At 53.1% G+C, this 689-nt stretch overlaps 1 non-coding gene across 1 annotated transcript; it reads right to left on the bottom strand.

Annotated features, from left to right (window-relative positions):
- Window positions 1-193: 193 nt before the first annotated feature.
- trnat-ugu (transfer RNA threonine (anticodon UGU)) lies at window positions 194-267 on the bottom strand. The gene has a single exon. It is a non-coding gene; the product is annotated as a tRNA-Thr (tRNA).
- Window positions 268-689: the final 422 nt, after the last annotated feature.

Genomic DNA, 689 nt, shown 5'->3' with positions numbered 1-689 from the left:
GGTGCCTGGAAGAGGCACATGAAAATTTCTCCTCTGGGCTTGTGCCTGACCAATGCTGAGAGGTCACACACTCTGTGGGCAGGAAGGACAGGTGCTCGGGCCTCTGCACAATTGAAGTGTGAATCGAAAAGCAGAGACACCGTCAGTGCCACCTGTCGAAGAAATAGTCCATAGAGAAAATCCAGCAGTGGAGAAGCACCGCTGGGATTCGAACCCAGGATCTCCAGTTTACAAGACAGGTGCTTTGACCAGCTAAGCCACAGCACCCAGCTGCCCTGGTGCATTAGCCCAGGCCGGGGGTAGGCAAGTTCGGTCCTAGAGAGCCGCAGTCCTGCAAAGTTCAGCTCCAACCCTAATCAAACACACCTGAACAAGCTAATCAATGTCTTCAGGATTACTAAGGCTATAGGCAGGTGAGTTTTTTTTTCAGGGTTGGAGCTGATCTCTGCAGGACTGCGGCTCTCTAGGACCGAATTTGCCTACCCCTGGCCCAGGCCATCATTCTTCGGCAGAAGCTGAGGGGAGGTTTGCAAATAAAACAGCCTACGGGCCTTGCGCTCGTCTGCAACCCCTTTGCATTCCGTTCACGGAAAGAAAAGCTGGGCTCCCCTAGGAAGAGCCCGTGCTCTCCCAAAAGGCACCACGGGATTTGAACCCAGGATCTCCTGTTTACTAGACAGGCGTTTTAA

Source organism: Sinocyclocheilus rhinocerous, unplaced genomic scaffold (genome assembly GCF_001515625.1).
Source record: "Sinocyclocheilus rhinocerous isolate Xijiao unplaced genomic scaffold, SAMN03320098_v1.1 scaffold1613, whole genome shotgun sequence".
Classification (NCBI taxonomy): domain Eukaryota; kingdom Metazoa; phylum Chordata; class Actinopteri; order Cypriniformes; family Cyprinidae; genus Sinocyclocheilus; species Sinocyclocheilus rhinocerous.
Note: the sequence above shows the minus strand (reverse complement) of the source record. Positions and strands in the feature narration are given on the sequence as shown.